Source organism: Trachypithecus francoisi, unplaced genomic scaffold (assembly GCF_009764315.1).
Source record: "Trachypithecus francoisi isolate TF-2019V2 unplaced genomic scaffold, Tfra_2.0 Lachesis_group21, whole genome shotgun sequence".
Taxonomy (NCBI): Eukaryota; Metazoa; Chordata; class Mammalia; order Primates; family Cercopithecidae; genus Trachypithecus; species Trachypithecus francoisi.
Window position 1 is genome coordinate 53688529 of NW_022681467.1, and position 9928 is coordinate 53698456.

Genomic DNA, 9928 nt, shown 5'->3' on the forward strand with positions numbered 1-9928 from the left:
CACACAGTCAGATTTGGGTTAGGGCTTTAATATAGAAATTGTGGGGGACACAGTTCTGTCCCGAGCACAGAACACAGGAGACTGCTGGCTCCCACACCCTCCCCTTCTCTTTCCCTGAGAACCACGTTTCCCAGGCCATCCTTCCTCCCACTGGTTTCCCTCTGTGCTCTGCCAGGGAGAGGTCCCAGAGGATGAGGGGAGGGAGGGGGGAGACACCCAGGCATGTCCCCCTCTTTCAGTCGGTAGTGGGTGAGTCTCCTCTGTGGCCCCAGCTCCCCATAGGCAGCCTCAGCTTTGGGGGCTCAGACAACACAGCTTCCTCCCTTTATCCTGCTCGCCCAGGGACAGTGGGGACTTTCTGCTGTTGCTCACCTGTGTTGCCCTCACAGTCCTGGGGCTTGACTTTCCAGCTCTTCCGCCACCTTTATAAGGAGCTCTTGGCATGCACATCCATCACTGGGCTCCATTTTTCTGTCTGGGTCTTGACTAAGATTTCCCCGCTTCACCCACAGGGCCTCGAGGCCTTCACAGGGTCCCTCAAGTGTTGGGGCAAGGGCTTCAGGTCTTGGTCCTCCTCCTGCCTGGCATCCTCTGCCCCTCCTTGGCAACGTCAGTAGCTGCAGAACATCTGCGTCTACTCCTCTGCCCATCCTGGGTCTGTGCTGAGGGCCCTGGGGTCCAGCAAGCTGCTGAGCCTGCAGCCAAACCTGGGTCCCTCTCTACTCTCTTTTATGCTATTCTGTGTTTTCTAAATGGTTTGACAAATAGTGTCACTGTTGTTACCCGAGAAACACCAATAAAATCTTTAATTCAAAAAAATAAAAAAAATCAAGGCTTTCCTCTAGCACAGTGCCATCCAATATAACCTTTTTTTCTTTTTTGAAACAGGGTCATGCTCTGTCTCAAAAAAAAAATCTTGACTCTTTTTTTGATGGAGCTGGAGTGCAGTCTTGACTCACTGCAGCCTCAACCTCCTGGGCTCCAGTGATCCTCCTACCTCAGCCTCCCAAGTAGCTGGGACTACAGGCATGTGTCACCATGCCCGGCTAATTTTCTTTTCTTTTTTTTTTTTTTGTAGAGATGGGCTCTCACTTTGTTGCCCTGGCTGGTCTCAAACTCTTAGCTTCAAGTGATCCTCCTGCCTCAGCCTCCCTAAGTGCTGGGATTATAGGTGTGACCTACCGTGTCCAGTCCTGATAGAACTTTCTATGCTCATGACACTGTTCTTTCTGTCTATATTGTCAAGGACTGTAGCCACCAGGTGCAGGCGGCTGTGGAGTGCTTGAAGCATATATGATGGAGAAACTGAATTTTAAATTTTATTTCATTTCAATGAATTTAAATTTAAATAGCCACAAGTACTAGCTACTACAGCTTTAGACTCTGGTAAGATTCCTGGAGCCCTTGTAGCAGGACTAACAAAGACTGTCTCTATGTCCTAGAATTTCTCTTCAGCAATTTCATTCCCGTATAAGTGTCTTGTACACATCCCCCTACCCCCAAATCATCATTCAGCAGGTTATCATTGTGTACAGCCTTGTGTGAGGGGCACAAGGTGAGCGGGAGGGAAGAAGAAATGGAGAGCACAGAATAAATGTCTGGAGGACTCAGGGTGGCAGACCAAGGGTCCCTGGGCTGGCGTACTGGGCTGTGATGCATGTGGTGACTTCAGGGCAGACCGGCTTTGTGGAGAGCAGGGAACTCACACCCACTCCATCACTCCCTCTTGTCTTCCTCCCCTAGCTCATAATACAGCAGATTTAATTCAAGGTCTTTTACAAATCCTTGAATGACACAGTCAGGAAAATATACAGAGGTCAACATGAAGTTTTAATTTTCCACACAAATAAATCTGCCTGCACAGCCTGCACTGGGGCAGGTTTAGAGCCAGCCCCTCAGGCAGGTGCAGAGATGCTGGGAGATGCTTTGCTGGAAGAGGAGCCCTTGCTTTCCTCTGCTGACATCTCCAAATCCAGGCCCAGTCAGAGCAAGTGCATAGGGACCTCAGCATGGGCATCCACTTCCTGGAGAGCACAGTGATGGGAAAACTTCCTAAATGCCGAGGCCTCTCCTCCCTCCCGTATTTATGACAAACTAACCATCTGACAATTCCTTATACAGCTGGGTCCCTGAGTCCTACATTCTGACCAAGGAGTGAGTTGGGCAGAAGGCTCTGGAGAGATTGGCTGGAGTCTCAGTGAGAGGCTGGAAGCCGGCAGGGTGCTTGAGGGTCCTCACATTTCATTCTCCAGACCTCCTGCTCCTCCAACAGAGACATTTCACCCTCCTAAAAGAACATTGATGTGTAGAGAAGTAAAGAAACTTGCCCAAGTTGTCACCACAAATGAGCAGAGGGGCTGGGGTTCTAGAGGATTTTGGAAGATTCTAGAAGATTCTGGAAAAGGATTCTGGAATATGGGTTGGTTCTACTCACTATACTCAGCACACATCCTCCCAGGAGACAAATGCCAGCACCACAGGAGTGGCTAAAAGAGAGGATTAAGGGCACAGAAAGGAGAGAAGGTAGGGTAGAGTGGGGAAGAACTCTGAGTGATTGATTGCGTGGTTTACCTAACCACAGATTAACACAAGCAAGCATTTCAGCCCCAACAGTAATGCTGGTCAGTTTCTGAATTGTACCCCTGTACTATGAAGGGCTTTTTTCCCACTGGTTCTTTTAAATTTGCAGCTTCCCAATGATGACGTTGTTACCATCCCTGTCTACAGATAAAGAAACATGCTGAGAGGTCAGATGATTTGCCCAAGGTCATGTGGCTGGGGAGGGGAAGACTGGGGTCTTGAACCCAGGAGTCCAAAGCTGATGCCCTTCACTAGCACACAACCGCCTTTCCTAGGTGGCCAGAACAGAAGGAAATCAAGCCGGGCCGGAACAGCCCTTCTTGCTCCACAGAACCACAGCCTTGCCAGGTCCCAAGGCATTTGGCCTGTCCTGACAGTGATGGGATCTCCCAAAATACAGGCCCCTCAGAGACCATCAGAACTCAGTCCAAATGGGGCCTGGAGGGATTCTCCTGATGTTAAAACACCTCGTCCATCCCATGGCCTCCGTCGTCACTCTGGGACCTTGTTGCTGACCCTGGATGACTGACCACCACCTAGGATGAACCTCCCCTCTGGATGGATGGCCTCTGGATTGGTGATAGAATGGATTCCAGGGCCTCTGAGGAAGGTAGGAAGCCTTGGGACTTGGCAATCTCCACAGGAGATGGGGTGTGTGCTAGGTGAGGCCCCCATCACCAGGAACAAGGCCTGGTCCATCCTGATACTTGATGCCCACTTACAGTCCAACCCTTCCCCTTGCTAAGTTGGTGTGTGGGCCCCTCAATAAGAGAAAGAACAGGTATTAAGGCTTCAAGAAAAAATGAAACCCAAAACAAGCTTTGAAGTTCTGTAGACCTTGGCCAACTCTCAGTGCAGCCACTTATTTGCTAGCTAACCTTGAGCATGTCCCTTAACTTCTCTAACCTTCTCCCTTCATTCGTAAAACTGAGAAATTTGGTACCTTTTTCGTGCATTTGTTTTGAGAACTAGATGAATACGTGCGTGCCTGTTGGCACAGTGCTGGGTGCAGGGCAAGTGCGTTAAGCACAGTGGCTTCCATGGCTGTACAGACGCATCCTAATGCCTGCCTGGTCTGTCCCAGGTGGACAGAGGTGATGGCATCCAGAGGGGTCCCACCTCCAATGTCTTAATCCAGGGCCTTTCTGTGGCACAGTGCTGAGCCAAGGTACTGAAAGGCCACAGAGAGGTGCAGCAGGTGGCGAGTTGAGCCCCTCCTCCCCAATCCCGGTGATTTTTCCTGAAAAGACACTGCATGCTTTGTTTTGCTGTCCAGCTTCTGTAAACTTGCCTCTTGTTTTATAGTTGTTTCCCCAGCTTTAAACTAAAGCCTGTGATTGACAGCCTGTAGTTGCTTCCCCAGCAGCCCATCCCTCCAGCTCCCCTCCTGCTTCCAGGCAAACAATCCCCGTCATAGGGGCCTGTGATATTCCCAGCCCCAGGGAGTGAGTCCTGATTGGTCTAAGACAGAAAGACAATTCTTTTCTACTTTATCAAATACAGCTGACCCCTGAACAACACCAATTTGAACTGGGGAGGTCCACTTTCATGTGAACTTTCTCTCTCCTCTGCCGCCTCTGGGACAGCAAGGCCAACGCCTCCTCACCCTCCTCCTCAGCTTACTCTCTGGGAGTAGGATGAAGACCTTTAGGATGATCCATTTCCACTTCATCAATAGCAAATGTATTTTCTCTTCCTTATGAGTCTTTTAACAACATTTTCTTTTCTCTGGCTTATTTTATTGTAAGAATACGGTGTTGAATGCATATAACGTGCAAAAACGTGTTAATCAACTGTATATGTTACGGGTATGGCTTCTGGCCAACAGTAAGCTATTAATAGTTAAGTTTTGGGAAAGTCAAAAGTTACATGCAATTTTTTGACTGCACAGGGAGTCAGCACCCCTCACCCCTCATTGTTCAGGGTCAACTGTACTTGGCTTCCAAGCCTCCCTTGTAAGTCGGTATGACCATAGGACCCAGTTTTAGATGTGAGAAGAGAAGGGTTGCATCTGGGAAGCATTTCTTTCTGGATGAAAGATAGTCTTTTGAGGAATGGCTCCTTGATCCCTGCCCTGTCCCTCCTGCTGGAGATGCTGCATGCAAGGGCCTGATGTCTAGAATTCAAGCATCCGTGTGGTGACCATGAGGCAAGAAGCATGACAATACAATTTCACTGGGTGGAAGAATGAGGAAGTCTGGATTCTTGATACTGTTACCGTCTGAACATGCCCTTTGACCATGTATTTCTGGGCATCTGGTTACATGAGCAATAAGTATTCTTATGGCTAAAACCAATGTTTGCCAGTTTTCTGTTGCTTGCAATCAAAAGCGTTTCTCACACAGGCCCCCAAAGAGTGGGTTCATGAGAATTAGAGCAGAGAGAGAACGCTGAAGCCTTGCTGAGCGAGGGGCTCTGAGGTAGTTGTTCGAGAGAGAGGCTAGGAGAAGAGGCAAAAAGAATTTTTCAGAAGTGCCCGGGGGTGGGCGTGTTGTGATTTGGATCCCTTTAATCTCTTTTGAAAACGCAAGTAGAAATTGGAAGTACATTTCATTTCCTTTTGATTATTTAGCTGTGTTTCTTTGAGGAGCAGAGGCTGAGCCTTATGGAGCATAGAAATGATCTGGGCAACACTTGCAATCGCAATTTGCGTTCTGAAAATTATCAGAGATTAAAAAGGAGATAGAATCAAAAGAAGCTGACGTGATGATAGCTACGTGCCTGGAGTTCTCATTTGGAATAACCTAGAAAGGATCAAACAAGTTCACCGCCAAAGGGACTGGGGAATGCAGCTGATGTCAAAGCATAAGATTCAAAAATGTTGAAAACAGAATTCTCATCTAAGCACACGGTGAGTACATGCCAAGATTGCTTTATTCATTAATGAAGGAACCAGCAGAAGACAATGCGGACTCAAAAGAGGATGGAGAGAACTGAGGAAATGTTCAATACAAAGCTAGTTTGTCTCCTGTGTCCTTCAAGGCACAAAACAATTCGTAAATTCAGGTTATCTTTTCTATCGGATGTTAATCATTTGCATCTCATCTTGACACACCATCATTTCCTACTGACCAATCTCCCACAAGTTAGCCTTTAAGTTTTCAGAAGCTGGGCTCTGATCAATAGTAACGGTTAGAAAACAAAGTTACACCAGAAAGTCAGATAACTTTTATTCAGGCTTGTTAGACAACGTGCTAGTATGATTCGGGAAGCCCTTCACATGGTAATCGTTTCCCCTTATTTCCAAGCTTGAATAATTTCTCTGAATACCACAGAGGGAAAATACATAGGTGGTGCTCTGTATCTTATCAAGCTTTGAGGCCTGACATCTTATTTTCATGCTTATACACATACATGCATGTACATTCAAGCACACACACACACACGCAATGCATGTATGCATCTGGTAGAAAATCCTTCTTTGGATTAAAGGTTAACCCTATTAAAAGCCGGGTCCCTCTTTACCTGGGTGCTGTGTTGCCCAGCTGATTCCACTAGTCAAATTTGTTGCTCAATCAAAAGTCAATAAAAAGAAAAGTATTTGGACATTTGCTTGTGTCTTTCAAAGAACACCAGGAGATGCAGTTCCTAACCAACAACATCACTTATCAAAACTACATCCACCTTCTGCAAGCTCTCCAGGTGCTCAAACTTGCTGCCTGTGAAGTTTTCTTCTTCCTCCTGGCCTCCCTTCTACCAAGTCTTTGTTATTTTTATACAGACAAACTTGGCTTCTCTGGGCAAGTCCTTCCCTCTTCCCTCCTGCCTTTCTAATCTGATTTCTGCATCACAAAATTCTGGGAAGTGATTGGTGAGGAGTAGTCCTTGCCCAGGGCGCCAGGTCAGGAGCTGGGTTTGGAGGCGGCACTATCACCCATTAGTAAATCAGACTTATTTCATGGCATGTCTGGGACACCATGCCCAAGAGAGCTCAGGTGCAAAGAGACCAGCTGCATTCTCTCTCTCTCTCTCTCTCTCTCTCCCCCCACCGCCCCCTCTCTTTTGCACACATATTTATTATGCAGTTGCTGCATCTTACATCTGGGACCTCTCACCTGTACAGCCTCTTCCAAGGCCCTGGGAAGGGCTCTAACAATTTTGTGTTCATAATTTTGTATTCATTTATTCAGTGAAGCCTTTCAAATTGTATAGCCTTTGGGGCCGGGCACAGTGGCTCAAGCCTGTAATCCCAGCACTTTGGGAGGCTGAGAGGGGCAGATCACCTGAGGTCAGGAGTTCAAGACCACCCTGGTCAACATGGCAAAACCCCATCTCTACTAAAAATGCAAAAATTAGCCGGGCATGGTGGTGGGTGCCTGTAATCCCAGCTACTTAGGAGGCTGAGGCAGGAGAATCACTTGAACCCGGGAGGCAGAGGTTGCAGTGAGCCAAGACTGCGCCATTTCACTCCAGCCTGGGCGACAAGAGTGAAACTCCATCTCAAAAAAAAAAAAAATTGTATAATGTTTGGACCCCCTAGAACTTGCATCCACCCCACTCCTTCCCCAATCGTAGAGCTAAAAGATCTCACATGATAGGAGGCATTTAGGGTATCCTCTCCAGCCACAATGTCACCCGGGCTTGATTGCCACACCTTCCGTGGCTTGCCATGCTCGAGTGAGTGTGACCTGCCTTCACCTGAGGTCTCTGTCTACTAGGCCACGTCCCCATCACTGTTGGGACCTAGTCATAATCCAGTGGTTTCCAGGCTCTTGGAGAATCTTCCTTTTCCATCTGACAACTGAGAGGTAAGAAAAGCTAGCCCGTAGCCCCGAGGAGGGCAGTGGGGCTGAGGCAGAACCTAAATGACATGACATCTTCATTATTGGGGGCCTGCTCTTTGGCCTCCACTCTTGGTCCACCACCCACAAAGAGCTGTGGGATCTGAGCTAATTGGCTCCGTCGCTGGCCTGAATCTCCACCACCCCCCGCCCACCCCACCATCTCCCAAGCCGCTGGGCCTTTGTCGCTCACTGAATCGGGGAACAGGGCTTATCTTTAAAGAACAGATGGGGAAGTTCTCATTTTTTATTAAAGCCATCCAGTCTGCATAGAAAAGTAATGTGCTGGCAGCTGCGAGAATCGCTATTTTAAATACATTTGCATAGCGCCTCAGCTGCCCAGTGGGGCTGGGTTTCTTTTCCCCTCTGGCCATCTCCTATCTTGGAACAAGGCCAAGTACTGGTGTCCTGCAAGTAGCCAGGGCAGCCTCCTTTACTGCAGTGAGAACGGTAGGGGAGCCAGACTCCGGGTGCATGGAGGGGCCAGAAAGCCAGCCACCCCGTCTTTGCCAATGTGTCCTGACCCGCTGATGTCAGTGTTCGCCTGGCATGAACAACAGGACCCCCAGGGTCAGTACAGGCACCTGTGGATACTCGATGTCAGCTGGATGGAATCTTGGGAGCTCGGGGAAAATCGGTGCTTCCTTTTCAAGCCCCTCATCCACTGCTTATCCAAGGGCTATGTTCTCATTCATCCATTCACTTATTCATTCGTTCCTTATTTCTACAAGCCACCTTTGAACACCACCATTTCAGGTGCTATTTTGGATGGGGATGGTGCAGTGAACACATGAGCAAGGTTCCCGCCCTGCAGGAGCTCACCTTCTGGTGTGCAGGAAGCAGGAGAGGTGGCAGACAGGAGTAGGCACAGAGAGAAGGCCATCTTAGAGAGGCCTGAGGGCAGCAGGGCTGGGCGGCAGGCTAGACCTTGACTGCCAGGCTCAGGGCAAGGATCGAAGTTAGAGTGCTCCTCAGTAATGAAGGACACATGAGACTGAGATGTGAAGGGGCCTCCGCAGATCAAGGGACCCCGAGGTCCTGTCGTCTTCAAACGAGAGGCCCGCCCTGCCCTCTAGGCCAGCGGTTCTCACTCAACACATTTGGAGACATTTCGGTTGTCATCACTTGGAGGAGAGGTGCTTCTGGCGCTCAGTGGGGAGAAGCCAGGGAAGCTGTTAAACACCCTGCAGTGCAGCAGGCAACCCCCACAACAGAAAATTACTGGGCTCAAATGTCCACAGTGCCGAGGTTTGGAAAACCCACTCCAGTGGAAAGATGAATGTACCAGAATGTTCCAGAAACACAGATGGGATTACTCTCACCTGGAAACTGCCTGGCTTTGTGACCAGGGTAAGCCACTTGCCTGCCAAGGGCTGCCCCCTTCCTCCACCTATGAGACAGGGTATCTCCCTCACAGCTTTCTCCCTGGGGAGTGTTTCCAGGACAAACAAGGCACAGAGCTCTTACAGGAAAGAGGCTTCATAAATAAAGGCTCAGTCTTATTTCACTGCATAAAACATCCAGGGAGGAAAAAAAATCACCTGAGGCCTGAGGCTGAAAGAGCTGCCTCATTTCTTTCTGGAAATAATCTTCTCTTAAACCCCAGCCAAGCAGCTGGGCTCTAAGAATCCTGCCCTTCAAGGTCAGATTGGTTTGAACGTGACTGTGTCTCTTCTTCAAAGCGTTGGCTCCTGGAGCGCTGGGCCTTTTCCCGAGGCCTTCACAACAACGAGAGCGATTCAGGGGATACGTGGACAGGTAACCTTCTTGGAAGAGAGCTGGTTTTCTGCTTGCTCTCAAAAGGATCTGAAAAGGCTCCTGTCGGGCATCTCTTCCTAATTTATTTGGCAGTTTTCCCCTGGCTTGCTAGGTTATTATCTGAAGGAAGTTCTTGAAAGCCCAAGATAATAATGAGTCTCCCAGCCAACCCCCACGTTTGCTCACCCAGTGTTCAAGGGCTGTCGGCCTCCTGCGAGGTGCAGCTCATGCCTGGCGAGACTGAAACTTTTATACAACATAAAGAAATTATTAGAACTCGAAGACTGTGGAACTATTTTGTCCCATCTGGAACACCCTATTGATATTTGTACATGCATAAATTATGTATTGGACAAGATCCTGTGATCAATGGTGGCCCCAAGGATGAATGGGGGAAGAGAAATAAGCCATGCATTCATTTCCCCTTAACCCTTTGTTCCCTTGAGTGGTTGAGTGGACTTCCACCTGGGCAATGCCACCTGCATTCATGGCGCCCTTTGGGGCAGGAAATGCCCACATTCTTTCCAGGGCTTCTGTTGAGAATTCCAGTTCTCACCTTATTCATTGACTCCTGTATTCGCCCCCTATTTAACCTTTGCATATTGGGAATGATTAAATGGGGAAAGGGTTCAGGGCTCTGTCGCTGGGATCAGATGGCCTTGGCTTGAGTCTCACTCTGTCACTTGTTGGCTGTGTGTCCTGGGAGGTTATCCACCTCTCTGGACCTGAGTTAGCTTGTCTGGGAAGTGAGTATACAATGGCGCCTCCCTCACTGCAGTGCTGGTGTGAGAGCGATGTGAGATGGAAAT